The following is a 14,091-nucleotide window of genomic DNA, read 5'->3' as shown; positions in this document are numbered from 1 at the left end:
AAAATTTTAAGATGAGGGCACAGAGAGGTTAAGGTACTTGCCCCAAGTCACACAGCTAGCTAATGGAGGAGCTGGGATTTGAATCCGGCAGTCCAGGTCCAGATCCCCAGCTCTTAACTGCTTTGAGATCCCTTGCCATCCTGGAGTTTACATTCCTAGTAATTTGAACATGTGCTGGTATTAGATTCTTTTACAAGCATGCAATGGCCTCTGAGAGGTCCATGCTCCTCAGACTAGGGAAACCAATAGAAGAGTAAAAATGAGCACTAGATTTAGAGTCAGTCCAAAAATCTGGGTTCGACACCTCAACACATCATTTAACCTTTTTGAGACTCAATTTTCTCATCTTTAAGTTGAGACTAATACCCCTGATTTGAAGTTATGTGACATATTTTCTGACATATTTTCCTTGTGGACTCTGAAGCACTATACAGCTACAAGGGATGGTATCATTAATTGCTTCTGTCTTTGAGGTTGACCCGTAGTGCTGTCTATCAGCTTGGGTGTTGCTGGTGATTTGGAGACTCATTACAAGGGGTTAGAGTAGTGAGAACAGCCCCAGCTTTATGTAATGCCAAGCTGAGCTTTAGCCATGTGAGTATAGAAGACATATAGAAGATACAGTTTCTTGCTCACGTAGGAATGCTTTCAGTGGGAAGAGAAGTTAGGTTCAAAGATGCTCATAGTTTAAAGTAATTAGAGCTAAACAGTCAGTTTTACCCTAGTTAGCATCCATGTTAGTAATAAATGGTCCACAGATCTGTATAAGTTGAAAACATTTTTAGAAAGTATCATGTGGGACTAGGAAGTGTTTCTATCAGTATTAGCAGTGTGATATTCACCATAAATGGTAGGAATAATCCTTGTCACCTATTAATCAAGACTTAGAAGGTAGAGAATCTTTAAAATCTATAGATCTTTATTCACAAACTTTTATAAATTAATCCTTATTTTCCTTTTTCTAGTGTGTGCTTGGACAAATTACACCCTCCCTGACCCTCAGCTTCCTTGTCTGTGAAATGGGGAAATAATAACTACATTGCAAAGTTGTTAGGAGGGTTTGAGATGACACATGTTGTATTAGTCAGTTCTGGCTGCTATAACAAAATACCGTAGACTGAGTGGCTTAAACAACAGACATCTTTTTCTCACAGTTCTGGAGGCTGGGAAGTCCAAGATCAAGGTACTGGCAGATTCAATTCTTGATCAGGTTCTTCTTCGTGGCTTGTGGACAGCCACCTTCTTGCTGTGTCCTCACATGACTAAGAGAGAAAGAATGGGAGCAAGTTCTGTGGTGTCTCTTCTTATAAGGTTAATAATCCCATCATAAGGGCCCCACCCTCCTGGTGTCACCTAAACCTAATTACCTCCCAAAGGCCCCATCTCCAAATACCATCGAATTGTGGGTTAGGGGTTTAACACAGGATTTTTGGAGGGACACAGTTCAGTCCATAGCACATGTAAAGAACTCAGTACAGGGACTAATAGTTGCTCAATAAATAATAACTATTTCTAGCTTTGGGAAGGGAACATCAAGATTTTTCTTTTTTCCCAGACATCTCTAGTTAGGTCTGGGCTGCTTCCGTTGGGTTCCTGCTACAAGCAATTCATACCACAGTTTATAGCATATAGCACAAGCATTTCCTATACTTGACTAATACCCAGGCATATTTTAAAGGAAAAAACCTTTAAAGGTTGACTTAAATTGTATTTTGTCCCAAACTATATAAGCGTAAAATTATGCTTAAACTCCTATGCAACTATAAAATCAAACTGAATTTAAAAAGCCCAAACTGTTACACAATCAGTATAATTCAGAATAACAACATTAGCACGAAAGATGGTGTTTGCAGTAATGTAAGTGACTGACCATGAGGAGACGATGGCTCTGACCTCCTGGTGCCAGCTCTTTTGCATGTGCCACCCCCCACCCCATCCCCCAGCTTTTCTTGTTTGTACAGTGTTCCATGATGTCGCTTGGTTTTCATAGGTATCACTTAGGAAGTAGGTCTATCCATGTTCCTTTCTCATTAGCCCAAGATGATCACGGTGCTACTGCTTTGTGCCAATATGACAGTGAAGGCAGACACAGACTTGGGAAAACTGTCCCTGTTTATGGGATAGGTGATCCAGGATATACTAATATTAACGTTTTAAGACTATGTTTGAAATGAGTACACAAAATCACAAACGTTTTCAATTATCATGGCAAACTCTTGGACCTACAGGATCTACAGACCTTGGTTTAGGAACATTGATGTGATCCTTTTTTTTTTTTTTTTTTTGGTGCGTTGGGTCTTCATTGCCACGCACGGGCTTTCTCTAGTTATGGAGAGCGGGGGCTACTCTTCGTTGTGGTGCGCAGGCTTCTCATTGCGGAGGCTTCTCTTGTTGTGGAGCACAGGCTCTAGGTGCAAGGGCTTCAGTAGTTGCAGTACATGGGCTGAGTAGTGGTGGCTCGCGGGCTCTAGAGCGCAGGCTCAGGAGTTGTGGCGCACAGGCTTAGTTGCTCTGCAGCATGTGGGATCTTTCTGGACCAGGGCTCGAACCTGTGTCCCCTGCATTGGCAGGCGGATTCTTAACCACTGCGCCACCACCAGGAAGTCCCTGACGTGATCCTTAGACCTGTGAGCTTTGCCATCAGACAGTCTGGGTTCAGATCCTGCACTACCACATGGTACTTGTGGAATCTTGGAGGAGTTTACTCTTTTAGTCATTCAACAAACACATAATGAGCACCTACTGTACTCCAGGCACATTTTTAGGCCCTGGGGATACAATGGGATACAAGACAAACAACTTCACTGCCTTTATGGGGTTTACATTCTAGAATCTAATGAGACAAATCATTTAAACTCCTCCCCAAGCCTAAGACTCTGTATTTATAAAATGGGGATAATAATTGGGCCTAACTGGAGAATCTCTGGAGATCTAGATAAATTGGTCCATGTTTAAAAGGTGTGCTGGATTTCCCTGTTTGGCCTAGTGTCACTCTTTATCCTTCTCACCCTGCTCTGCACTTCTGGTTGGGCTTGACTCTAAGGATTCTCACAGCAGAGGTCAGAGGGTAGAAAAATTGCGTTGGGATACTTATTCCCCAGGCTCCTTGCCTGCTGGGCTTCTGGTAGACAATGGCCACAGCTCCTGCTTCTGAATCATACATAAAGCATGAATCTTATTTCGCAAACTTATATGTGCAAGAAGGGTCACCTAATCTATTTTCATTGAATAAAATTAAATTTGCCTCCAATCTCCCATTCCACTGGGTTGGCAGGAAACACAGTGGCAGTTCACTTCTCCAGGGTCTTGCTAGAGTAAGAACTGTGCTCCTTGGCCTCCAGCATCTCACTGCTGCTGATTGCCTCATCGTCCAAGCCCATCTGCTGGCCAGCGTCTCCTCTAAAGGGGTGCCCTTCACAGCAGAGACCTGTACTAAGGTTTGTGGGACTGTGAGAGTGGGCACGGGGAGCCCAGGCCTCTGGCTGCCGAGTCCTGGAGCAGCAAAGTCCGCTCAGCTCTGCACATGTTCAGTAGACCCCAGATGCACACACTCACTGGCACATGGGGCCGTGCCGTGCTACACCTCTCTCCAGCAGTTGCTCCTTCTTCCCGTCCACAGCCCTCAGAGGCCCCATTCCTATGTGTCCCTCCCTCTAAACCTGACAGGCTCTCTTCACCTCAGCACCTGTCCAGGTGTACAGCGTGTATGTGAACAGGAGTGAGCACGCAGTCAGGATGGGCTCTGCAGAGACTAAGCAGGGAGAGCTGGTCAGACTGCGCGATAAGTGTATTAGTCTCCTGGGGCCATAACAAAGTATCCCAGGCTGGGTGGCTTAAACAACAGGAATTTATTTTCTCACAGTTCTGGAGGCTGGAAGTCCAAGATCAAAGTGCTGGCAGGGCTGGTTTCCTCTGTGGTCTCTCTCTTTGGCTTGCTGCTTCTTCCCATGGTCTTTCTGTGCATGTGGGCTCCTGTGGTCTCTCTGTGTGTCCAAATTTCCTCTTCCTATAAGGACATCAGTCAGATTGGATTAGGTCCCACCCTATGGCCTCATTTTAACTTAATCACCTCTTTAAAGACTCTGTCTCCAAATACAGTCACCTTCTGAGGTACTGGGGGTTACGGCTTCAACATATGAATGGGGGTGTCACAATTCAGCCCATATCAGTAAAATACTGACTTTAAATATTTTATATGCAGAAGAAGTTTGCCTTTTTCTAATTAGCACAAAGGCACCACATGGACTAGTGTTGGCCCAGCTCGTGATCCCTTAAAGCTCAGTATTTCCAGGACTTCTGTGTCATGCTTGGGGTGTAGAAGCTTTTGCGAGGGCTGGGAGCCAAGGGCCTGAGTGCAGCCTTCCCAGGGACAGACAGTTATTCCTCTCTGGGAGTCTTACCAGCAGCCATTCCTCTCCAGGGAGTGGGGTTTTGTTTCCACTGCCAAAAGGACTTTCTGACCTTTGCCCTCTTTTCAGTCTAGGTAACTTGCTCCATCCTCCTTCTCTCCTGCTTGTTTCTCCCCTCATTCCTCTCCCCTTCCACGAGACGCAGCACAATCTCCTCCACAAGCTTAGCTTTTTGGCCAAAGAGAAGGAGAATGTTATGTTCAGTTGACTTTGACTTTTGGCTCTGCAGGACCAACCTCTCCTTACACAGGAGCTGATGGTCCCTTCTCTCTTGGATTTTGGGGTGGGGAGAGAGAAAAGGCAATGATGAAAAGAATTAACTTCTCAATGAATTAACCTGCCAGATACAGAAGGACTTTAGCACAGTGCCTGGCAGAGCCCGCCCATCATCATCATTATTATTAACATAATTATTACTCTTATCACAACATTATATGAAGTAGCACTCAGAGTCTATGGTCTGAGGAAAAAGCACCGAGAAGCCAGTGTCTAAAACAGCACTGTCCAGTAGAACTTTCTGCCACGATGGAAATGGTCTCCATCTGCACTGTCTGATGGAGTGGCCATTGGCCGCTGTGGCTACAGAGCACTTGAAATGTGGCTAACACAAGTTTAAGTTCAATTAACAATGCAGCTGGCTGCTACCCTGCTGGACATTGCAGATTCATAAGATTTTTGTAGCAGCTGACAATAGAGAATGTTTGAGCATTTTCAGTCCAAATAATAGAACAATTTCCATTTCCTTTCCTGGCCATGCCCTGAGCCCGGTTTTGCCTCTCTGCCCACTACAAAGATGAGGGCTGCCCCCCTACAGTTTCTACAAGCAACCCAGAATGCCAACAACAACATTTGGAGGCCTCGGGGGGATGTTTCCATGTTGAAACCTTGACCTTCCCCATTCACTCTTCACAGCAGGAACATCACAGAGTGATGCCATCCTCTTGTGACTCTGGTTTACGACATCCCCTTTCCCAAGTTTTATGTGGCATCTGAAAAAATAAAATCCAAGTGGAATTCAAATGAATTTCATTTTCATGCATCGGGGCCGACTTTCAGGCCACCTCTCGAGACCCTCCAAGATGCTAGGAAGCTCCACTCAGCCAGGCCTGGGAGCTGCACATTCCACAGCTGGTCCAAGATGCCAAGCTCTATGAAAATCCTCTGAGCACAATTAGGAGTTTTTACTTAATGGCCTTAACGGTGTGCCCACTGGAAATGTGTACCTTGACACAGCCGGGCCTCCAGGCTCCTGTCACCTTCTTACTGCAACTGGAATTGGCAGTGCAGCCCCTGGAAAATGGGCACCTCTCGTCTCGACATTCTGCATGAATCGCTCTGTTCTGTGGAGGAGCTGGGCTCGCCTCAGACGCTTGCAGACAAAACAGACGGGCTGCTTTTCCTGCGTCGGACCTTTCCTGGGGGCTGGAACGGGGCCGAGAATCTCTCCTTGAGCTGCTGTAGTTTTTCCTCTCTTCCTTCCCTGCCCTTTCCAAATTATATACTTTCCTTGGGGCCACATGTTTTTAAAGTCTCTCATTCACACAGCTTTGCAAATATTCTCAAATAATGTGCATGAGTCTGTGTGCATTTTAAAGGTATGCACTTGGCGAATGTGTAGAATTGAATGAAATCTGAAGGTGTCATCCCGTGTGAAACACTCCTCTGACTCCCCGGCACTTACAGAATAGAGTACAAGCTCGTTAATTATAGTAAATGAGGCCCTGTATGATCCGGGTCCTGCTTACGTTGATAGCCTCGTCTCCCTCTGTTGTTATACTGGCTCTACCAATTCCGAGCAGCCTAGGCTTCTTCACATAAACCCTGCTGTTTTGTTCCTCCGTGTATTTGCCTGTACTGTTCCCCCTGCCCTGCACCCACTCCTTGTCTACCAGGAAACTGTCCTTCCCTGTCACTTGGGCCAGCAGGCACCTCCTCTGGGAAGCTTTCTCCTCTTCCTCTCTCTCTGAGTGTTCCTTTCTCCCCCTGCATTGTTTCTGTCCTATATCTTACATATATCTGTGTTTTGCTTGTCTCCCTCTATAGTACCTTGTTTCCTTGCCCGTCTGTCTCCATTCTTGGGCTGTGAGATCGTTGAACGCTAGGTCTGTGTCTTTTTCATCTGAACGGCCAGAACCAATCCTAGTGCCTGGCTCATAACTGCCAATCACAACCCATTGCTGAAATGAACCGAAATGAGTAGAAAGAGCATCTGATGTGAGAAGGTTGTGTGTTTCCCACACTACATATTCTCTTCTCAGCAAAGTTTTGTTGAATCCATTTGAGTTGGCTTTGGATGTAATTATCATCTGTGCATTTAAAGAAAAAGATGTAAATTACTGTGGAAATACCCTTTGCCAAAGCTCAACAAATGAAATGAAGGAGATAGCAAGGGAGGAAAGGAAGAAGGGTAAACACATGTGGAAACACGCATTCAGGGTCTGTCCTGTGGGCTTCAACGCCAAAGGACAACCGGAATCTGTCTGCATCTCTCCATCCAGTTACGTCCACCCCGGTCCAGGCCTCACCATCTCTCACCTGGACCTCTGCAGCTGCCTCTTCTCACTGTTTCCACCTGCCCTGTTATGAACTGAATGTTTGTGTCTCCCCAAAAGCCACATGTTGAAGCTCTAACCCCCAATGTGATAGTATTAGGTGGGGCCTTGGGGAGGTAATTAGATTTAGGTGAGGTCATGAGAGTGGAGTCCCCATGATGGGACTAATGCCCTTAGAAGAAGAGGAAGAGAGACCAGAGCTTATTTTCTTTGTCATGTGAGGACACAGCAATAAGATGGCCATCTCTAAGCCAGGAAGTCGGTCCTCACAAAGAACCGAATCTGCTGTCTCCTTGATCTTGGACTTCCCGGAACACTGGGAAACAAATATCTGTAGTTTAAGCCACCCAATCTATGGCATTTTGTTGTAGCAGCCTAGGTTTTCTAAGACATGTTTCCCTGCACTCTACTTTCCACCCAACAGCTAGAGTCAGCTTTTCCCAACACAAGTCAGGTCAAGCCGTTCTGACTTAACCTCCCCATTCACTTCCAAACTCACACGCCTCTCTCCAGCCTGTGAAGACCTTCCATGATCTGGCTGCCCCCTCCTTTCTAGAATGCTGTCTTAGCCTCTTTCCCTTGTTTGCATTCCAGCCACGTCACCTTCTTTCATCCCTCACAGGCTCAGCCCATGACATTCCTGCAGCCATTTGGATGACTGGCCCTTAAATGAAAGACTTCTTGTCACAAGACCTCCCCTGGCTACTATATCTAAAGTCATTTCACAGTCACTTCCCACCATGTCACCTGTTTCATTTTCTTCATAGCTCTTTCTGGAACCTGATACACCTTCTTGTTTATCTCCTCATTCATTCTCTGTCTTCCCCAGCTGGGCTCCTTGAGGACAGGAGCCTCACCTGTTTTGTTTGCTCCTCTATTCCCAGCACCTAGAACAGAGCCTGGCCCAAGCGGTGCTCAGAAATGATTGGCTATCCAAAGACTAGTACATGCCTGGCACTGTGCTAGACACTTCCACAAACCGTATTTCATGTAATCATGTCCAGGAGGGTGTCTTGCAAAAATTAGCAGGGAATGGCCCGTGATTTCCAGTGTTTTGACATACCTGGGGTGGGTTCATTTATAATTCGTTTCTTTGAAGTAGAAGTGAGTCAAAGAGGGTGACTTCATATCCAAGTCTATCCACATCAAAGTGTATATGGATGAATGCCAGGGCAGCAAAATTAACGTGACCTTAAAATCGAAAGTGTGGGAAGCTGCAACCTAAGTAATGTGGTGGGTGGTGACAGCAGCCCACTGGGGTCTACAGTCCAGCTCCTGGTCACTCCAGCTCTGATGCGCCCATAAGTTGTGCTGAGGTTTGTCCACTTTAAAAGCAGGTTTAGTTCTACCTGCCCACCCCTTTAGATGCTGAAAAGATGAATGCAATTTCTGAAACACTGGGCTTCTCAGGAGCAAGCTTTAATATGATTAGGTTGTGTTTTTAGGAGAGCTCTGTCATAGGGAATCATGGTATTTTCTTCAGCTTTCAAAAGAGCACTGGACTTGGAATCAAATACCTGGGTTTGAGTCCAGATTCTATTGCTTGGACGCTCTACAACTTTGGGCAGTTCACTTAACCTCACCTCATCGATTTTCTCTTCTGTAAAAAGAAATGCTCGCCCTTCCGCCTCAGAAGTTCATTCTAAAGATCAGAATTAGAATGGTGCCCCGGAGGAAAGTGTAAAACTGCAAAGTGCCATGCATTGGAGTTTGCTACTCTAACTGTTATCAAGATCTACTCCCTATGGAATCAGAGAATGACAGAATATTAGAAATTATAAATTCAAGCCCTTTTACGTGACATATGTGTGCATGTATGTTTAAATGTTTCAGGGGTTATAGAAACAACATGCTTTTGATCGTTCCTTTTTTTTTTAAATTGGGGTATAATTGCTTTACAATGTTGTGTTAGTTTCTGCTGTACAACGAAGTGAATCAGCTTTACGTATACATGTATCCCCTCCCTCTTGGACCTCCCTCCCAACCCCCCCACCCCGATCCCACCCATCTAGGTCACCTCAGAGCACTGAGCTGAACTCCCTGCACTCTACAGCAGGTTCCCACTAGCGATCTGTTTTACACGTGGTAGTGTATATATGTCAATCCTAACCTCCAAATTCATTCCACCCCCCTTTCCACCCCCACGTCCACACATCCATTCCCTACGTCTGTGTCTCTATTCCTGCCCTTCAAATAGGTTCATCTGCACCATTTTTCTAGATTCCACATATATGTGTTAATATACGATATTTGTTTTTCTCTTTCTGACTTACTTCACTCTGTATGACACTCTCTAGGTCCATCTACTTCTCTACAAATGACCCAATTTCGTTCCTTTTTATGGCTGAGTAATATTCCACTGTATATATGTACCTATCTTCTTTACCCATTCATCTGTCGACGGACATGTAGGTTGCTTCCATGTCCTGGCTACTGTAAATAGTGCTGCAATGGATTGTTTCTTATCCACTTGAGAAAACTAATACACATAAGAAAAGCTGACAGTAGAATAAAGGACTAAATAAATACTTTGGACAAAATGTTATGCGAGTTTGGGGTGGTGGCCTGGAGGGTTGTAATAGCCTCCTAACCAGCTTTCCTGTGCCTTAAGGCTCTCTCCTCCCCGAAGCTACCCCAAGTAGTGGTACCAGAGAGATTTCTCCAGCAAAAGGTAGTAAAATAAAGTGGTTAAAGGGGCAAACATTGGACCCGGACTCCTGGGGTTCAAATCCCAGCTGTGCTACCCAACTAGCCAGTCATTTCAGCTCCCTCCCTGTAAAAATTGGAAAGTATTAGTAATTTCCTCTTAGGGTTGTTCTGAGGGTTTAATGAGTTACTCTCTGTGAAAGTATTTAACATCCTGTCTGACACTTTTAAAATATTTGCTATTATCATTCAGTTGTTCTGATTCTATCACTGCACTATTCCAAATTTTCTCGTGGGGTCTTATTTCCTCCCAAACCAAGGCCATGACCCTTAGCAGGCTGTCGAGTCCTTCCCCTCCCCATCTCTGCAGCTTTGTCTATTACTCCCCCTCACTCCAAAGAGGATGATTTGCTTTTCTTTTTTTGGGCCTCTCACTGTTGTGGCCTCTCCCGTTGCGGAGCACAGGCTCTGGACGCGCAGGCTCAGCGGCCATGGCTCACGGGCCCAGCCGCTCCACGGCATGTGGGATCCTCCCGGACCGGGGCACGAACCCGCGTCCCCTGCATCGGCAGGTGGATTCTCAACCACTGCGCCACCAGGGAAGCCCTGATTTGCTTTTCTTGATGTCCTTCTTGCCTTCAAGGCTTGCCTCTGCTTCCAGAGTTGGAAGTGTCTTCTCTTTTTGTCTGAGCGCTTACAGAATCTTGTCTCTGTCTCTTAGCATTTCCTGTTCTAGTTTCTGAGGTCACTTTATCTTCCTCTGCTCTTAAACAGCAGGAATTGTGGTTTATTTGACTTATATACTTTTCAATATTCCAAACAGACCCTTTGACCATAATAAGTATTTAGTAAATGTTTGTTGAATGAATGAATGGCCTGATGTGGTCAGACGTTGCATCACTGAAGTGAGAGTTGAACTGTGTCTTGAAGGGAGAACAGGCTTTTAAAAATTATTTGTTTGTATTGTAGTTCAGTGATTAAGAGCACACAACATGGAGCTAAACTACCTGGGTTCAAATCCTGACTCTGACGTTCACTAACTCTGGGTGAATTGCTTCACTTCTCTGTCCTTCAGTTTTCTCATCCATTGAATAAGGAGAATCAAAATACTTTCTTCGGGGCTTCCCTGGTGGCACAGTGGTTGAGAATCTGCCTGCCAATGCAGGGGACACGGGTTCGAGCCCTGGTCTGGGAAGATCCCACGTGCCGCGGAGCAACTGGGCCCGTGAGCCACAACTACTTGAGCCCGTGTGCCCGTGTGCCTAGAGCCCGTGCTCCGCAACAACAGAAGCCACTGCAAAGAGAAGCCCGTGCACCGCAATGAAGAGTAGCCCCCGCTCGCTACAACTAGAGAAGGCCCACACGCAGCAACAAAGACCCAACACAGCCAAAAATAAATGAATGAATGAATGAATTTTTTAAAAAAATGAGTGCACGGGCTTTCTTGGTGGCGCAGTGGTTGAGAGTCCACCTGCCGATGCAGGGGACACGGGTTCGTGCCCCGGTCCAGGAAGATCCCACATGCCGCGGAGCGTCTGGGCCCGTGAGCCATGGCCGCTGAGCCTGCGCGTCTGGAACTTGTGCTCCACAACGGGAGAGGCCACAACAGTGAGAGGTCCACATACCGCAAAAAAAAAAAAAAAAGAGTGCAGTCTAAACTGAGAATGTTTCTTTACTAAAGTTGTGAGACAGAAAGTCAAATTTGAGACTGAGGGGCAAAGCCAAGGAGCTGGAATCTCAAACCAGGCTGTAAGATGAATCTCATAACACAAGACGTATTTCACAAAGATTTACCTGGGGGCAGTAGTCGGGATGGCTTTTCACTATTGTAATTCACTGTTTCAGTGTACAAGTAGCTTTTGACTCTAAAGACATCTGTGTCAGTCACGGGAGATGGGGTTATGCTGCAATAACAAATATCCCCTAAATAGCTGCTTTAAACAGTAACAGTCTATTTCTCTCTCACGTTCATTGGGGATCGGTTGGAAGCGGGTGGGTGTGAGGTTGTTCTGCTCAGCATGACCGGTCACTGAGGAATGCAGGCTGATGAACAGTCCACCTCCCAAAGCTGCTGGCTTCCAAGCAAGAGGGAAGGAGAGGACTGGTAGGTCTTGCATTGGCTACTGAATGCTTCAGCCTGGAAGAGACACGCCTCACTGCTTTTCACAACTCGTGGGCCAGAACTAGCCACTTGACCCCATCCAATGCCCCAAAGGGGACCAGAAGTATAACCCCACCATGTGCCCAGCAGGAGGAGGGCTAGAAATAATTGACAAATGTCATTACTATCCATCTCCGTTCCATCATCTAAAATACCCTTTTCAGAAAATCCCATGACAACCGAGAGAGAAGGGCCAAATATTGCTGTTGTGTCCCACGTTGCTTCAAAATATTGGGCTACAAACAGGGCTTGAATATGGTGGCAAACAGTTTGGTTCTATAGGCCAGATACTATTTTGATAATGGCTTCAAATGAGGTGGAATAGCATGAAAAATCTTTTGGAATAGGTGAAAACCTGTCCAAGAAAATCTTCACAGCAGATCCACTCTCCTTCCACCTGGCATCTTTCCTTCTCCATTGTCTCTTCCCTGAGTCCTAGACCTTCTTTGGGCCCTATTTAGAGCCTATTCAGTCTCCGAAAGATTCCCTGTCCAAGGGCAGAGTACAATTATAACAAGGTTAATCATAATAATGATAGTAAACCCTTTAGTACTATTTTCCATGTACCAGTGCTTTCCATGTATTAACTCATTTTTCCTCATACCAACATTATAAGGTAGGCATTTTCACTATTCCCTTCCTACAGATGAGGAAACTGAGGCACAAAAAGGTTAAATAACTTGCCCCAAGGTCACTAAAGATGAGAAGACAAGCAGTGAGCCTCCAAAGATGGATATGATTGCTAGGGCAATTGCTAGAAGAAATGTTCTAGAACATTCCCCTCCCCCAACCACAAACTCCTAGCTACCATAATTTACCACAAAAATTTCTGCATTTTAATAAAAGCTTTTCACCCACAGCCCACACCCCCATTAATTTCAGCCAGCGATCAATGCAGAGAAAGGGCACCACAGTGAAGGTTCACAGAGCCGACAGATCTTTTAATAGACTTGATCTGAAAAATCTCACATAAAAATCAGTCATACTGTCACCTTGGTGGAGGACCTGCTTTGTTTTTGCTAACTCGTCTGCTTTCATGGTCGCTCATAATCCCTTGATGTTTGCTCCCTTTTTTTTTTTTTTTTTTTTACTCCGAATACTTTTATAATTTCACCATGAAAAATCTCCTTTCATGGTTAATGTCTTCCCCTCAGGTAGTGGTAGCCTTTGAAACACGCACCAACATTCCTATACCTTTAAAACTAGTTAATACTCACTTGACCTCAGGCTAATTGGGGTCAGTAGTGGTGCTCATTCTTGCAGTTTTATAAGAATGTTCATCTGAGACCTGTAGAACACTTTATCAACGTTAGTTAAGCCTTCGTCTCTGTGAAGCAGGGATGTGCAGGGGAACGTACAAAGATGAACGATGTGCTAAGTATGTGACATAAGCCGGAAGCGTTCCTTCTACTTTATGTTTTCCATGTTCATCTTCTTAGTGTAGACATGATCAGAGAACTCTCACATTGAAGAATTTTCTGGTTTGGCTGCACCCTTTCTTCTCTAGTTTAAAACCTCAGCTATTGACACTTTCCCGCAGGCCCATCCCGTGGCCCTCTGGACCTTACCTCTAGATTACAGGAGAAGCCTTTCCTTAGGGTCTGAAGCCACCCTACTACCCTCCCCGCTAGTGAAGAGGAGAGTATGCTTGGTCTTAGGGTGGTCTGACCACACCAGTCACATGAGAGAAACTCCATGTTGATAAGAAGGGATCCAGGCCAGCCACTGGCCCAACCTGGTTCTGTTAGTATAATACCTTGGCTCATTCCAGGTACAACCTCCACTTTCTGGTACTTATGGTGTGGCCCTGAGGACTCTGTTTTGTCTGTAACTCACTCCGTCTCAGGGAAGATGAGGTGTGGTGGAGCTGAGGGTCACAGAAGTTAGGGAACCTCTAGGTGTGCGATTGATGTGCCCGTGAGAAGGAGGGTGGCTGGGGCATTGGGACTGACACCCCAGGAAGTGGAAGAGATGAAAGCTGCGCAAACGCTGGCCTGGGAACTGGGGAGGGCAGGGTTCTAGGGTGAGGGGCATGAGAACCAGGCAGTTATCCAAGATCAAGATCAAGTTCAAGGTTAGCTCAGAGGCTTGGAATGCGAGACAGGGTAGAATCACCCAAATAGATCACTGGACCAGCTCTGTGGGAAACAGTCCAAAGTTCTTCAGCATAGAAGAGCAGTGTGGCTCCCTTTCAAAGAACTAGAATGTCATATAACCGAGAGGACTTGGGGAGCTTAACCACCATTTTTGTTCAGGGAAAATCTTGAGCTGGTTTCATTCAGCCTTCAGTTGTAGACACAAGGGACTTTTCCTTCCATAGCAC

This window comes from Phocoena sinus, chromosome 10 (genome assembly GCF_008692025.1).
Source record: "Phocoena sinus isolate mPhoSin1 chromosome 10, mPhoSin1.pri, whole genome shotgun sequence".
NCBI classification, from domain to species: domain Eukaryota; kingdom Metazoa; phylum Chordata; class Mammalia; order Artiodactyla; family Phocoenidae; genus Phocoena; species Phocoena sinus.
Note: the sequence above shows the minus strand (reverse complement) of the source record.